Source organism: Sesamum indicum, linkage group LG7 (genome assembly GCF_026168435.1).
Source record: "Sesamum indicum cultivar Baizhima isolate 11 linkage group LG7, ASM2616843v1, whole genome shotgun sequence".
Lineage (NCBI taxonomy): Eukaryota > Viridiplantae > Streptophyta > Magnoliopsida > Lamiales > Pedaliaceae > Sesamum > Sesamum indicum.
In genome coordinates, this window is record NC_142663.1 from 257209 (window position 1) to 273829 (window position 16621).

At 32.0% G+C, this 16621-nt stretch overlaps 3 non-coding genes across 3 annotated transcripts; all 3 read right to left on the reverse strand.

Annotated features, from left to right (window-relative positions):
* Nucleotides 1–2261: 2261 nt before the first annotated feature.
* TRNAT-AGU (transfer RNA threonine (anticodon AGU)) lies at nucleotides 2262–2335 on the reverse strand. Its single transcript has one exon. It is a non-coding gene; the product is annotated as a tRNA-Thr (tRNA).
* Nucleotides 2336–4346: 2011 nt separating this feature from the next.
* Nucleotides 4347–4420, reverse strand: TRNAT-AGU (transfer RNA threonine (anticodon AGU)). The gene has a single exon. It is a non-coding gene; the product is annotated as a tRNA-Thr (tRNA).
* Nucleotides 4421–16005: 11585 nt separating this feature from the next.
* On the reverse strand, nucleotides 16006–16079 carry TRNAT-AGU (transfer RNA threonine (anticodon AGU)). Its single transcript has one exon. It is a non-coding gene; the product is annotated as a tRNA-Thr (tRNA).
* Between the last annotated feature and the right edge of the window lie 542 nt (nucleotides 16080–16621).

Below are 16621 nucleotides of genomic sequence, written 5' to 3' on the forward strand. Positions count from 1 at the left end.
TATTATTAAGTTTAGCATATTTACCACATAAATTCTTGGGTCTAGACCAACGTTTTGGTTATGTTTCGTCGAATTCTGAGAACGTTCAAAATTTAGCTGTTTTTCGTGGTTTTTTTAGACCAAGTTTGTTTTCCTTCTATACAAACTTGTAGGTATTATTTCGCTTAGCAAATTTACAATAAAAATTCTGGGGTCTATACCAACGTTTGGGTCAAGGTTCGTCATATTTAAGAACGTTGAAAATTAGTTGTTTTGCACGGTTTTATTAAAGTAAGTTCGTTTACCTTTTATACAAACTTGTAGTTATTATTAAGCTTAGAAAATTTACCACATTAATTCTTGGGTCTAGACTAACGTTTTGGTGAAGTTTCGTCCAATTCTGAGAACGTTCAAAATTTAGCTGTTTCGCACGGTATTATTAAAGCAAGTTCGTTTTCCTTTTATACAAATTTTTAGTTATTATTAAACTTAGCAGATTTACCACATAAATTCTTGGGTCTAGACCAACGTTTTGGTCTAGTTTCGTCGAATTCAGAGAACGTTCAAAATTTAGCAGTTTTGCGCGGTTTTATTAGAGTAATTTAGTTTCCCTTTTGTACATACTTGTAGTTATTATTACGCTTAGCAAATTTACCACACAAATTCTTGGGTCTTGACCAACGTTTGGGTCAAGTTTCCTCGTAATCTAAGAACGTTCAAACTTTAGCTGTTTTGCACGGTTTTGTTAAAGCAAGTTCGTTTTTCTTTTATACAAATTTGTAGTTATTATTAAGCTTAGCCAATTTACCACATTAGTTCTTGGGTCTAGACCAACGTTTTGGTCAAGTTTCGACGAATTCTGAGAACGTTCGAAATTTAGATGTTTTGCGCGGTTTTAATAGAGCAAGTTTATTTTCCATTTATACAAACTTGTTGTTATTATTGAGCTTAGCAAATTTAAATTGCTTTCATTGAAAGTTGAACTCAAGACCTCCCGCTTACTAAACGAATACTCTAACCAACTGAGCTATGAAAGCTCATAAGCTTAGAAAATTTACCACATAAATTCTTGGGTCTAGACCAACGTTTGGGTCAAGTTTCGTCGAATTCTGAAAACGTTCAAAATTTAGCTATTTTGCACGGTTTTATTAAAATAATTTTGTTTACCTTTTAAACAAATTTGTAGTTATTATTTAGTTTAGTAAATATACCACACAAATTCTTGGGTGTAAACCAGCGTTTGGGTCAAGTTTCGTCGAATTCTAAGAACGTTCCACATTTTGCTGTTTTGCATGGTTTTATTAAAGCAAGTTCGTTTTCCTTTTATACAAACTTGTAGTTATTATTAAGCTTAGCATATTTACCATATAAATTCTTGTGTCTAGACCAACGTTTTGGTTATGTTTCGTTGAATTCTGAGAACGTTCAAAATTTAGCTGTTTTTCGCGGTTTTATTAGACCAAGTTTGTTTTCCTTTTATACAAACTTGTAGGTATTATTTCGCTTAGCAAATTTACAATAAAAATTCTGGGGTCTATACCAACGTTTGGGTCAAGGTTCGTCATATTTAAGAACGTTGAAAATTTAGTTGTTTTGCACGGTTTTTTTAAAGTAAGTTCGTTTCCCTTTTATACAAACTTGTAGTTATTATTAAGTTTAGAAAATTTACCACATTAATTCTTGGGTCTAGACTAACGTTTTGGTGAAGTTTCGTCAAATTCTGAGAACGTTCAAAATTTAGCTGTTTCGCACGGTATTATTAAAGCAAGTTCGTTTTCCTTTTATACAAATTTGTAGTTATTATTAAACTTATCAGATTTACCACATAAATTCTTGGGTCTAGACCAATGTTTTGGTCTAGTTTCGTCGAATTCAGAGAACGTTCAAAATTTAGCTGTTTTGCGCGGTTTTATTAGAGTAATTAGTTTCCCTTTTGTACAAACTTGTAGTTATTATTACGCTTAGCAAATTTACCACACAAATTCTTGGGTCTTGACCAACATTTGGGTCAAGTTTCCTCGTAATCTAAGAACGTTCAAACTTTAGCTGTTTTGCACGGTTTTGTTAAAGCAAGTTCGTTTTTCTTTTATACAAATTTGTAGTTATTATTAAGCTTAGCAAATTTACCACATTAGTTCTTGGGTCTAGACCAACGTTTTGGTCATGTTTCGACGAATTCTGAGAACGTTCGAAATTTAGATGTTTTGCGCGGTTTTAATAGAGCAAGTTTATTTTCCATTTATACAAACCTGTAGTTATTATTGAGTTTAGCAAATTTAAATTGCTTTCATTGAAAGTTGAACTCAAGACCTCCCGCTTACTAAACGAATGCTCTAACCAACTGAGCTATGAAAGCTCATAAGCTTAGAAAATTTACCACATAAATTCTTGGGTCTAGACCAACGTTTGGGTCAAGTTTCGTCGAATTCTGAAAACGTTCAAAATTTAGCTATTTTGCACGGTTTTATTAAAACAATTTTGTTTACCTTTTAAACAAATTTGTAGTTATTATTAAGCTTAACAAATATACCGCACAAATTCTTGGGTGTAAACCAACGTTTGAGTCAAGTTTCGTCGAATTCTAATAACGTTCCACATTTAACTGTTTTGCACAATTTTATTAAAGCATGTTCGTTTTCTTTTTATACAAACTTGTAGTTATTATTACGCTTAGCAAATTTACCACACAAATTTTTGGGTCTAGACCAACGTTTGGGTCAAGTTTCCTCGTATTCTAAGAACGTTGAAAATTTAGCTGTTCTGCACGGTTTTATTAAAAGAAGTTTGTTTCCCTTTTATACAAACTTGTAGTTATTATTAAGTTTAGAAAATTTACCAACTTAATTCTTGGGTCTAGACCAACGTTTTGGTCAAGTTTCGTCGAATTCTGAGAACGTTCAAAATTTAGCTGTTTTGCGCGATTTTATTAGAGCAAGTTTGTTTCCCTTCTATACAAACTTGTAGTTATTATTAGGCTTAGCAAATTTACCACACAAATTCTTGTGTCTAGACCAACGTTTGGGTCGAGTTTCGTCGAATTCTGAGAACGTTCAAAATTTAGGTGTTTTGCGCGGTTTTATTAGAGCATGTTTGTTTTCCTTTTATACAAACTTGTAGTTATTATTACGTTTAGCAAATTTACCACACAAATTCTTGGGTCTTGACTATTGTTTGGGTCAAGTATCGTCGAATTCTGAGAACGTTCAAAATTTAGTTATTTTGCACTGTTTTATTATAACAATTTTGTTTCCCTTTTATACAAACTTGTAGTTATTATTTAGTTCAGTAAATATACCACACAAATTCTTGGGTGTAAACCAGCGTTTGGGTCAAGTTTCGTCGAATTCTAAAAACGTTCCACATTTTGCTGTTTTGCATGGTTTTATTAAAGCAAGTTCGTTTTCCTTTTATACAAACTTGTAGTTATTATTAAGCTTAGCATATTTACCACATAAATTCTTGGGTCTAGACCAACGTTTTGGTTATGTTTCGTTGAATTCTGAGAACAATTAAAATTTAGCTGTTTTTCGCGGTTTTATTAGACCAAGTTTGTTTTCCTTTTATACAAACTTGTAGGTATTATTTCGCTTAGCAAATTTACAATAAAAATTCTGGGGTCTATACCAACGTTTGGGTCAAGGTTCGTCATATTTAAGAAAGTTGAAAATTTAGTTGTTTTGCACGGTTTTTTTAAAGTAAGTTCGTTTACCTTTTATACAAACTTGTAGTTATTATTAAGCTTAAAAAATTTACCACATTAATTCTTGGGTCTAGACTAACGTTTTGGTGAAGTTTCGTCCAATTCTGAGAACGTTCAAAATTTAGTTGTTTCGCACGGTATTATTAAAGCAAGTTCGTTTTCCTTTTATACAAATTTGTAGTTATTATTAAACTTATCAGATTTACCACATAAATTCTTGGGTCTAGACCAACGTTTTGGTCTAGTTTCGTCGAATTCAGAGAACGTTCAAAATTTAGCTGTTTTGCGCGGTTTTATTAGAGTAATTTAGTTTCCCTTTTGTACAAACTTGTAGTTATTATTACGCTTAGCAAATTTACCACACAAATTCTTGGGTCTTGACCAACATTTGGGTCAAGTTTCCTCGTAATCTAAGAACGTTCAAACTTTAGCTGTTTTGCACGGTTTTGTTAAAGCAAGTTCGTTTTTCTTTTATACAAATTTGTAGTTATTATTAAGCTTAGCAAATTTACCACATTAGTTCTTGGGTCTAGACCAACGTTTTGGTCAAGTTTCGACGAATTCTGAGAACGTTCGAAATTTAGATGTTTTGCGCGGTTTTAATAGAGCAAGTTTATTTTCCATTTATACAAACCTGTAGTTATTATTGAGTTTAGCAAATTTAAATTGCTTTCATTGAAAGTTGAACTCAAGACCTCCCGCTTACTAAACGAATGCTCTAACCAACTGAGCTATGAAAGCTCATAAGCTTAGAAAATTTACCACATAAATTCTTGGGTCTAGACCAACGTTTGGGTCAAGTTTCGTCGAATTCTGAAAACGTTCAAAATTTAGCTATTTTGCATGGTTTTATTAAAATAATTTTGTTTACCTTTTAAACAAATTTGTAGTTATTATTTAGTTTAGTAAATATACCACACAAATTCTTGGGTGTAAACCAGCGTTTGGGTCAAGTTTCGTCGAATTCTAAGAACGTTCCACATTTTGCTGTTTTGCATGGTTTTATTAAAGCAAGTTCATTTTCCTTTTATACAAACTTGTAGTTATTATTAAGCTTAGCATATTTACCATATAAATTCTTGTGTCTAGACCAACGTTTTGGTTATGTTTCGTTGAATTCTGAGAACGTTCAAAATTTAGCTGTTTTTCGCGGTTTTATTAGACCAAGCTTGTTTTCCTTTTATACAAACTTGTAGGTATTATTTCGCATAGCAAATTTACAATAAAAATTCTGGGGTCTATACCAACGTTTGGGTCAAAGTTCGTCATATTTAAGAACGTTGAAAATTTAGTTGTTTTGTACGGTTTTATTAAAGTAATTTCGTTTCCCTTTTATACAAACTTGTAGTTATTATTAAGCTTAGAAAATTTACCACATTAATTCTTGGGTCTAGACTAACGTTTAGGTGAAGTTTCGTCCAATTCTGAGAACGTTCAAAATTTAGCTGTTTCGCACAGTTTTATTAAAGCAAGTTCGTTTTCCTTTTATAAAAATCTGTAGTGATTATTAACCTTAGTAGATTTACCACATAAATTCTTGGGTCTAGACAAAAGTTTTGGTCTAGTTTCGTCGAATTCAGTGAACGTTCAAAATTTAGCTGTTTTGCGCAGTTTTATTAGAGTAATTTAGTTTCCCTTTTGTACAAACTTGTAGTTATTATTACCTTAGCAAATTTACCACACAAATTCTTGGGTCTTGACCAACGTTTGTGTCAAGTGTCCTCGTAATCTAAGAACGTTCAAAATTTAGCTGTTTTGCACGGTTTTATAAAAGCAAGTTCGTTTTTCTTTTATACAAATTTGTAGTTATTATTAAGCTTAGAAAATTTACCACATTAATTCTTGGGACTAGACCAACGTTTTGGTCAAGTTTCGACGAATTCTGAGAACGTTCGAAATTTTGATGTTTTGCGTGGTTTTAATAGAGTAAGTTTGTTTCCCTTTTATACAAACCTGTAGTTATTATTGAGTTTAGCAAATTTAAATTGCTTTCATTGGAAGTAGAACTCAAGACCTCCCGCTTACTAAACGAGTGCTCTAACCAACTGAGCTATGAAAGCTCATAAGCTTAGCAAATTTACCACATAAATTCTGGGTCTAGACCAACGTTTGGGTCAAGTTTCGTCGAATTCTAAAAACGTTCAAAATTTAGCTATTTTGCACGATTTTATTAAAACAATTTTGTTTACCTTTTAAACAAATTTGTAGTTATTATTAAGCTTAACAAATATACCGCACAAATTCTTGGGTGTAAACCAACGTTTGAGTCAAGTTTCGTCGAATTCTAAGAACGTTCCACATTTTGCTGTTTTGCACGATTTTATTAAAGCACGTTCATTTCCTTTTTATACAAACTTGTAGTTATTATTACGCTTAGCAAATTTACCACACAAATTTTTGGGTCTAGACCAACGTTTGGGTCAAGTTTCCTCGTATTCTAAGAACGTTGAATATTTAGCTGTTCTGCACGGTTTTATTAAAAGAAGTTTGTTTTCCTTTTATACAAACTTGTAGTTATTATTAAGCTTAGAAAATTTATCAACTTAATTCTTGGGTCTAGACCAATGTTTTGGTCAAGTTTCGTCGAATTCTGAGAACGTTCAAAATTTAGCTTTTTTGCGCGATTTTATTAGAGCAAGTTTGTTTCCCTTCTATACAAACTTGTAGTTATTATTAGGCTTAGCAAATTTACCACACAAATTCTTGGGTCTAGACCAACGTTTTGGTCGAGTTTCGTCGAATTCTGAGAACGTTCAAAATTTAGGTGTTTTGCTCGGTTTTATTATAGCATGTTTGTTTCCCTTTTATACAAACTTGTAATTATTATTACGTTTAGCAAAATTTACCACACAAATTCTTGGGTCTTGACCATTGTTTGGGTCAAGTATCATCGAATTCTGAGAACGTTCAAAATTTAGCTATTTTGCACTGTTTTATTAGAACAATTTTGTTTCCCTTTTATACAAACTTGTAGTTATTATTTAGTTTAGTAAATATACCACACAAATTCTTGGGTGTTAACCAGCGTTTGGGTCAAGTTTCGTCGAATTCTAAGAACGTTCCACATTTTGCTGTTTTGCATGGTTTTATTAAAGCAAGTTCGTTTTCCTTTTATACAAACTTGTAGTTATTATTAAGCTTAGCATATTTACCATATAAATTCTTGTGTCTAGACCAACGTTTTGGTTATGTTTCGTTGAATTCTGAGAACGTTCAAAATTTAGCTGTTTTTCGCGGTTTTATTAGACCAAGCTTGTTTTCCTTTTATACAAACTTGTAGGTATTATTTCGCATAGCAAATTTACAATAAAAATTCTGGGGTCTATACCAACGTTTGGGTCAAAGTTCGTCATATTTAAGAACGTTGAAAATTTAGTTGTTTTGTACGGTTTTATTAAAGTAATTTCGTTTCCCTTTTATACAAACTTGTAGTTATTATTAAGCTTAGAAAATTTACCACATTAATTCTTGGGTCTAGACTAACGTTTAGGTGAAGTTTCGTCCAATTCTGAGAACGTTAAAAATTTAGCTGTTTCGCACAGTTTTATTAAAGCAAGTTCGTTTTCCTTTTATAAAAATCTGTAGTGATTATTAACCTTAGTAGATTTACCACATAAATTCTTGGGTCTAGACAAAAGTTTTGGTCTAGTTTCGTCGAATTCAGTGAACGTTCAAAATTTAGCTGTTTTGCGCAGTTTTATTAGAGTAATTTAGTTTCCCTTTTGTACAAACTTGTAGTTATTATTAGCTTAGCAAATTTACCACACAAATTCTTGGGTCTTGACCAACGTTTGTGTCAAGTGTCCTCGTAATCTAAGAACGTTCAAAATTTAGCTGTTTTGCACGGTTTTATAAAAGCAAGTTCGTTTTTCTTTTATACAAATTTGTAGTTATTATTAAGCTTAGAAAATTTACCACATTAATTCTTGGGACTAGACCAACGTTTTGGTCAAGTTTCGACGAATTCTGAGAACGTTCGAAATTTTGATGTTTTGCGTGGTTTTAATAGAGTAAGTTTGTTTCCCTTTTATACAAACCTATAGTTATTATTGAGTTTAGCAAATTTAAATTGCTTTCATTGGAAGTAGAACTCAAGACCTCCCGCTTACTAAACGAGTGCTCTAACCAACTGAGCTATGAAAGCTCATAAGCTTAGCAAATTTACCACATAAATTCTGGGTCTAGACCAACGTTTGGGTCAAGTTTCGTCGAATTCTAAAAACGTTCAAAATTTAGCTATTTTGCACGATTTTATTAAAACAATTTTGTTTACCTTTTAAACAAATTTGTAGTTATTATTAAGCTTAACAAATATACCGCACAAATTCTTGGGTGTAAACCAACGTTTGAGTCATGTTTCGTCGAATTCTAAGAACGTTCCACATTTTGCTGTTTTGCACGATTTTATTAAAGCACGTTCATTTCCTTTTTATACAAACTTGTAGTTATTATTACGCTTAGCAAATTTACCACACAAATTTTTGGGTCTAGACCAACGTTTGGGTCAAGTTTCCTCGTATTCTAAGAACGTTGAATATTTAGCTGTTCTGCACGGTTTTATTAAAAGAAGTTTGTTTTCCTTTTATACAAACTTGTAGTTATTATTAAGCTTAGAAAATTTATCAACTTAATTCTTGGGTCTAGACCAATGTTTTGGTCAAGTTTCGTCGAATTCTGAGAACGTTCAAAATTTAGCTTTTTTGCGCGATTTTATTAGAGCAAGTTTGTTTCCCTTCTATACAAACTTGTAGTTATTATTAGGCTTAGCAAATTTACCACACAAATTCTTGGGTCTAGACCAACGTTTTGGTCGAGTTTCGTCGAATTCTGAGAACGTTCAAAATTTAGGTGTTTTGCTCGGTTTTATTATAGCATGTTTGTTTCCCTTTTATACAAACTTGTAATTATTATTACGTTTAGCAAAATTTACCACACAAATTCTTGGGTCTTGACCATTGTTTGGGTCAAGTATCATCGAATTCTGAGAACGTTCAAAATTTAGCTATTTTGCACTGTTTTATTAGAACAATTTTGTTTCCCTTTTATACAAACTTGTAGTTATTATTTAGTTTAGTAAATATACCACACAAATTCTTGGGTGTTAACCAGCGTTTGGGTCAAGTTTCGTCGAATTCTAAGAACGTTCCACATTTTGCTGTTTTGCATGGTTTTATTAAAGCAAGTTCGTTTTCCTTTTATACAAACTTGTAGTTATTATTAAGCTTAGCATATTTACCATATAAATTCTTGTGTCTAGACCAACGTTTTGGTTATGTTTCGTTGAATTCTGAGAACGTTCAAAATTTAGCTGTTTTTCGCGGTTTTATTAGACCAAGCTTGTTTTCCTTTTATACAAACTTGTAGGTATTATTTCGCATAGCAAATTTACAATAAAAATTCTGGGGTCTATACCAACGTTTGGGTCAAAGTTCGTCATATTTAAGAACGTTGAAAATTTAGTTGTTTTGTACGGTTTTATTAAAGTAATTTCGTTTCCCTTTTATACAAACTTGTAGTTATTATTAAGCTTAGAAAATTTACCACATTAATTCTTGGGTCTAGACTAACGTTTAGGTGAAGTTTCGTCCAATTCTGAGAACGTTCAAAATTTAGCTGTTTCGCACAGTTTTATTAAAGCAAGTTCGTTTTCCTTTTATAAAAATCTGTAGTGATTATTAACCTTAGTAGATTTACCACATAAATTCTTGGGTCTAGACAAAAGTTTTGGTCTAGTTTCGTCGAATTCAGTGAACGTTCAAAATTTAGCTGTTTTGCGCAGTTTTATTAGAGTAATTTAGTTTCCCTTTTGTACAAACTTGTAGTTATTATTAGCTTAGCAAATTTACCACACAAATTCTTGGGTCTTGACCAACGTTTGTGTCAAGTGTCCTCGTAATCTAAGAACGTTCAAAATTTAGCTGTTTTGCACGGTTTTATAAAAGCAAGTTCGTTTTTCTTTTATACAAATTTGTAGTTATTATTAAGCTTAGAAAATTTACCACATTAATTCTTGGGACTAGACCAACGTTTTGGTCAAGTTTCGACGAATTCTGAGAACGTTCGAAATTTTGATGTTTTGCGTGGTTTTAATAGAGTAAGTTTGTTTCCCTTTTATACAAACCTGTAGTTATTATTGAGTTTAGCAAATTTAAATTGCTTTCATTGGAAGTAGAACTCAAGACCTCCCGCTTACTAAACGAGTGCTCTAACCAACTGAGCTATGAAAGCTCATAAGCTTAGCAAATTTACCACATAAATTCTGGGTCTAGACCAACGTTTGGGTCAAGTTTCGTCGAATTCTAAAAACGTTCAAAATTTAGCTATTTTGCACGGTTTTATTAAAACAATTTTGTTTAACTTTTAAACAAATTTGTAGTTATTATTAAGCTTAACAAATATACCGCACAAATTCTTGGGTGTAAACCAACGTTTGAGTCAAGTTTCGTCGAATTCTAAGAACGTTCCACATTTTGCTGTTTTGCACGATTTTATTAAAGCACGTTCATTTCCTTTTTATACAAACTTGTAGTTATTATTACGCTTAGCAAATTTACCACACAAATTTTTGGGTCTAGACCAACGTTTGGGTCAAGTTTCCTCGTATTCTAAGAACGTTGAATATTTAGCTGTTCTGCACGGTTTTATTAAAAGAAGTTTGTTTTCCTTTTATACAAAATTGTAGTTATTATTAAGCTTAGAAAATTTATCAACTTAATTCTTGGGTCTAGACCAATGTTTTGGTCAAGTTTCGTCGAATTCTGAGAACGTTCAAAATTTAGCTTTTTTGCGCGATTTTATTAGAGCAAGTTTGTTTCCCTTCTATACAAACTTGTAGTTATTATTAGGCTTAGCAAATTTACCACACAAATTCTTGGGTCTAGACCAACGTTTTGGTCGAGTTTCGTCGAATTCTGAGAACGTTCAAAATTTAGGTGTTTTGCGCGGTTTTATTAGAGCATGTTTATTTCCCTTTTATACAAACTTGTAGTTATTATTACGTTTAGCAAATTTACCACATAAATTCTTGGGTCTTGACCATTGTTTGGGTCAAGTATCGTCGAATTTTGAGAACGTTCAAAATTTAGCTATTTTGCACTGTTTTATTAGAACAATTTTGTTTCCCTTTTATACAAACTTGTAGTTATTATTTAGTTTAGTAAATATACCACACAAATTCTTGGGTGTAAACTATCGTTTGGGTCAAGTTTCGTCGAATTCTAAAAACGTTCCACATTTTGCTGTTTTGCATGGTTTTATTAAAGCAAGTTCGTTTTCCTTTTATACAAACTTGTAGTTATTATTAAGCTTAGCATATTTACCACATAAATTCTTGGGTCTAGACCAACGTTTTGGTTATGTTTCGTTGAATTCTGAGAACAATTAAAATTTAGCTGTTTTTCGCGGTTTTATTAGACCAAGTTTCTTTTCCTTTTATACAAACTTTTAGGTATTATTTCGCTTAGCAAATTTACAATAAAAATTCTGGGGTCTATACCAAAGTTTGGGTCATGGTTCGTCATATTTAAGAACGTTGAAAATTTAGTTGTTTTGTACGGTTTTATTAATGTAAGTTCGTTTTCCTTTTATACAAACTTGTAGTTATTATTAAGCTTAGAAAATTTACCACATTAATTCTTGGGTCTAGACTAACGTTTTGATGAAGTTTCGTCCAATTCTGAGAACGTTCAAAATTTAGCTGTTTCGCACGGTTTTATTAAAGCAAGTTCGTTTCCCTTTTATACAAATTTGTAGTTATTATTAACCTTAGCAGATTTACCACATAAATTCTTGGGTCTAGACTAACGTATGGTCTAGTTTCGTCGAATTCAGAGAACGTTCAAAATTTAGCTGTTTTGCGCGGTTTTATTAGAGTAATTTAGTTTTCCTTTTGTACAAACTTGTAGTTATTATTACGCTTAGCAAATTTACCACACAAATTCTTGGGTCTTGACCAACGTTTGTGTCAAGTGTCCTCGTAATCTAAGAACGTTCAAAATTTTGCTGTTTTGCATGGTTTTATAAAAGCAAGTTCGTTTTTCTTTTATACAAATTTTTAGTTACTATTAAGCTTAGAAAATTTACCACATTAATTCTTGGGACTAGACCAACGTTTTGGTCAAGTTTCGACGAATTCTGAGAACGTTCGAAATTTAGATGTTTTGCGTGGTTTTAATAGAGTAAGTTTGTTTCCCTTTTATACAAACCTGTAGTTATTATTGAGTTTAGCAAATTTAAATTGCTTTCATTGGAAGTTGAACTCAAGACCTCCCGCTTACTAAACGAGTGCTCTAACCAACTGAGCTATGAAAGCTCATAAGCTTAGCAAATTTACCACATAAATTCTTGGGTCTAGACCAACGTTTGGGTCAAGTGTCGTCGAATTCTAAAAACGTTCAAAATTTAGCTATTTTGCACGGTTTTATTAAAACAATTTTGTTTACCTTTTAAACAAATTTGTAGTTATTATTAAGCTTAACAAATATACCGCACAAATTCTTGGGTGTAAACCAACGTTTGAGTCAAGTTTCGTCGAATTCTAAGAACGATCCACATTTAGCTGTTTTGCACGATTTTATTAAAGCACGTTCATTTCCTTTTTATACAAATTTGTAGTTATTATTACGCTTAGCAAATTTACCACACAAATTTTTGGGTCTAGACCAACGTTTGGGTCAAGTTTCCTCGTATTCTAAGAACGTTGAAAATTTAGCTGTTCTGCACGGTTTTATTAAAAGAAGTTTGTTTCCCTTTTATACAAACTTGTAGTTATTATTAAGCTTAGAAAATTTACCAACTTAATTCTTGGGTCTAGACCAACGTTTTGGTCAAGTTTCGTCGAATTCTGAGAACGTTCAAAATTTAGCTGTTTTGCGCGATTTTATTAGGGCAAGTTTGTTTCCCTTCTATACAAACTTGTAGTTATTATTAGGCTTAGCAAATTTACCACACAAATTCTTGGGTCTAGACCAACGTTTGGGTCGAGTTTCGTCGAATTCTGAGAACGTTCACAATTTAGGTGTTTTGCACGGTTTTATTAGAGTAATTTAGTTTCCCTTTTATACAAACTTGTAGTTATTATTACGCTTAGCAAATTTACCACACAAATTCTTGGGCCTTGACCAACGTTTGTGTCAAGTGTCCTCGTAATCTAAGAACGTTCAAAATTTAGCTGTTTTGCACGGTTTTATAAAAGCAAGTTCGTTTTCCTTTGATACAAATTTGTAGTTATTATTAAGCTTAGCAAATTTAGCACATTCATTCTTGGGACTAGAGCAAGGTTTTGGTCAAGTTTCGACGAATTTTGAGAACGTTCGAAATTTAGATGTTTTGCGCGGTTTTAATAGAGCAAGTTTATTTTCCTTTTATACAAACCTGTAGTTATTATTTAGCTTAGCAAATTTAAATTGCTTTCATTGAAAGTTGAACTCAAGACCTCCCGCTTACTAAACGAATGCTCTAACCAACTTAGCTATGAAAGCTCATAAGCTTAGCAAATTTACCACATAAATTCATGGGTCTAGACCAACGTTTGGGTCAAGTTTCGTCGAATTCTGAAAATGATCAAAATTTAGCTATTTTGCACGATTTTATTAAAATAATTTTGTTTACCTTTTAAACAAATTTGTAGTTATTATTAAGCTTAACAAATATACCGCACAAATTCTTGGGTGTAAACCAACGTTTGAGTCAAGTTTCGTTGAATTCTAAGAACGATCTACATTTAGCTGTTTTGCACGATTTTATTAAAGCACGTTCATTTCCTTTTTATACAAACTTATAGTTATTATTACGCTTAGCAAATTTACCACACAAATTTTTGGGTCTAGACCAACGTTTGGGTCAAGTTTCCTCGTATTCTAAGAACGTTGAAAATTTAGCTGTTCTGCACTGTTTTATTAAAACAAGTTTGTTTCCCTTTTATACGAACTTGTAGTTATTATTAATCTTAGAAAATTTACCAACTTAATTCTTGGGTCTAGACCAACGTTTTGGTCAAGTTTCGTCGAATTCTGAGAACGTTCAAAATTTAGCTGTTTTGCGCGATTTTATTAGAGCAAGTTTGTTTCCCTTCTATACAAACTTGTAGTTATTATTAGGCTTAGCAAATTTACCGCACAAATTTTTGGGTTTAGACCAACGTTTGGGTCGAGTTTCGTCGAATTCTGAGAACGTTCAAAATTTAGGTGTTTTGCGCGGTTTTATTAGAGCATGTTTGTTTCCCTTTTATACAAACTTGTAGTTATTATTACGTTTAGCAAATTTACCACACAAATTCTTGGGTCTTGACCATTGTTTGGGTCAAGTATCGTCGAATTCTGACAACGTTCAAAATTTAGCTATTTTGCACTGTTTTATTAGAACAATTTTGTTTCCCTTTTATACAAACTTGTAGTTATTATTTAGTTTAGTAAATATACCACACAAATTCTTGGGTGTAAACCAACGTTTGGGTCAAGTTTCGTCGAATTCTAAGAACGTTTCACATTTTGCTGTTTTGCATGGTTTTATTAAAGCAAGTTCGTTTTCCTTTTATACAAACTTGTAGTTATTATTAAGCTTAGCATATTTACCACATAAATTCTTGGGTCTAGACCAACGTTTTGGTTATGTTTCGTTGAATTCTGAGAACATTCAAAATTTAGCTGTTTTTCGCGGTTTTATTAGACCAAGTTCCTTTTCCTTTTATACAAACTTTTAGATATTATTTCGCTTAGCAAATTTACAATAAAAATTCTGGGGTCTATACCAAAGTTTGGGTCAAGGTTCGTCATATTTAAGAACGTTGAAAATTTAGTTGTTTTGTACGGTTTTATTAAAGTAAGTTCGTTTCCCTTTTATACAAACTTGTAGTTATTATTAAGCTTAGAAAATTTACCACATTAATTCTTGGGTCTAGAATAACGTTTTGGTGAAGTTTCGTCCAATTCTGAGAATGTTCAAAATGTAGCTGTTTCGCACGGTTTTATTAAAGCAAGTTCATTTTCCTTTTATACAAATTTGTAGTTATTATTAAACTTAGCAAATTTACCACATTAATTCTTGGGTCTAGACCAACATTTTGGTCATGTTTCGTCATATTAGAGCAACTTTGTTTCCCTTTTATACAAACTTGTAGTTATTATAACGCTTAGCAAATTTACCATACAAATTTTTGGGTCTAGACCAACGTTTGGGTCGAGTTTCGTCGAATTCTGAGAACGTTCAATATTTAGCTGTTTTGCGGGGTTTTAATAGAGCAAGTTTGTTTCCCTTTTATAAAAATCTGTAGTTATTATTAAGCTTAGAAGATTTACCACATAAATTCTTGGTTCTAGACCAACGTTTTGGTCTAGTTTCGTCGAATTCAGAGAACGTTCAAAATTTAGCTGTTTTGCGCGGTTTTATTAGAGTAATTTAGTTTCCCTTTTGTACAAACTTGTAGTTATTATTACGCTTAGCAAATTTACCACACAAATTCTTGGGCCTTGACCAACGTTTGGGTCAAGTTTCCTCGTAATCTAAGAACGTTCAAACTTTAGCTGTTTTGCACGGTTTTATTAAAGCAAGTTCGTTTTTCTTTTATACAAATTTGTAGTTATTATTAAACTTAGCAAATTTACCACATTAATTCTTGGGTCTAGACCAACATTTTGGTCATGTTTCGTCATATTAGAGCAACTTTGTTTCCCTTTTATACAAACTTGTAGTTATTATAACGCTTAGCAAATTTACCACACAAATTTTTGGGTCTAGACCAACGTTTGGGTCGAGTTTCGTCGAATTCTGAGAACGTTCAATATTTAGCTGTTTTGCGGGGTTTTAATAGAGCAAGTTTGTTTGCTTTTTATAAAAATCTGTAGTTATTATTAAGCTTAACAGATTTACCACATAAAGTTTTGTGTCTAGACCAAAGTTTTTATCTAGTTTCGTCGAATACAGAGAACGTTCAAAATTTAGCTGTTTTGCGCGATTTTATTAGAGTAATTTAGTTTCCCTTTTGTACAAACTTGTACTTATTATTACGATTAGCAAATTTACCACACAAATTCTTGGGTCTTGACCAACGTTTGTGTCAAGTGTCCTCGTAATCTAAGAACGTTCAAAATTTAGCTGTTTTGCACGGTTTTATAAACGCAAGTTCGTTTTCCTTTGATACAAATTTGTAGTTATTATTAAGCTTAGCAAATTTAGCACATTCATTCATGGGACTAGACCAACGTTTTGGTTAACTTTCGACGAATTCTGAGAACGTTCGAAATTTAGATGTTTTGCACCGTTTTAATAGAGCAAGTTTATTTTCCTTTTATACAAACCTGTAGTTATTATTGAGCTTAGCAAATTTAAATTGCTTTCATTGAAAGTTGAACTCAAGACCTCCCGCTTACTAAACGAATGCTCTAACCAACTGAGCTATGAAAGCTCATAAGCTTAGCAAATTTACAAATAAATTCTTGGGTCTAGACCAACGTTTGGGTCAAGTTTCGTCGAATTCTGAAAACGTTCAAAATTTAGCTATTTTGCACGGTTTTATTAAAATAATTTTGTTTACATTTTACACAAATTTGTAGTTATTATTAAGCTTAAAAAATATACCGCAAAAATTATTGGGTGTAAACCAACGTTTGAGTCAAGTTTCGTCGAATTCTAATAACGTTCCACATTTAGCTGTTTTACACAATTTTATTAAAGTACGCTCGTTTCCTTTTTATACAAACTTGTAGTTATTATTACGTTTAGCAAATTTACCACACAAATTCTTGGGTCTAGACCAACGTTTGGGTCAAGTTTCGTCGAATTCTGAAAACGTTCAAAATTTAGCTATTTTGCACGGTTTATTAAAATAATTTTGTTTACCTTTTACACAAATTTGTAGTTATTATTAAGTTTAACAAATATACCGCACAAATTCTTGGGTGTAAACCAACGTTTGAGTCAAGTTTCGTCGAATTCTAATAACGTTCC